Genomic DNA, 251 nt, shown 5'->3' on the forward strand with positions numbered 1-251 from the left:
TCCATAAGAAATATTTTTTGAATTTTGCTTGCATTTTTTCAACAACATCCCTATATTTTTCTTTCTTCTTAAATTCAAAGAGTAGAAAAGAAATTTCAGCCATATGTACTAAAGTCATAGCAACAGTAGGGTAATATGCTCCAGAAAACTCAACAGTAGCTGTNGATTCAAACCGGTGACTTGGGACACCATAAATCTCCCAAGTGGCGACTCTGAACTTCTTAATAAACGAATCCCGTTTCGATTGTCCT

This window comes from Nicotiana attenuata, unplaced genomic scaffold (assembly GCF_001879085.1).
Source record: "Nicotiana attenuata strain UT unplaced genomic scaffold, NIATTr2, whole genome shotgun sequence".
Taxonomy (NCBI): domain Eukaryota; kingdom Viridiplantae; phylum Streptophyta; class Magnoliopsida; order Solanales; family Solanaceae; genus Nicotiana; species Nicotiana attenuata.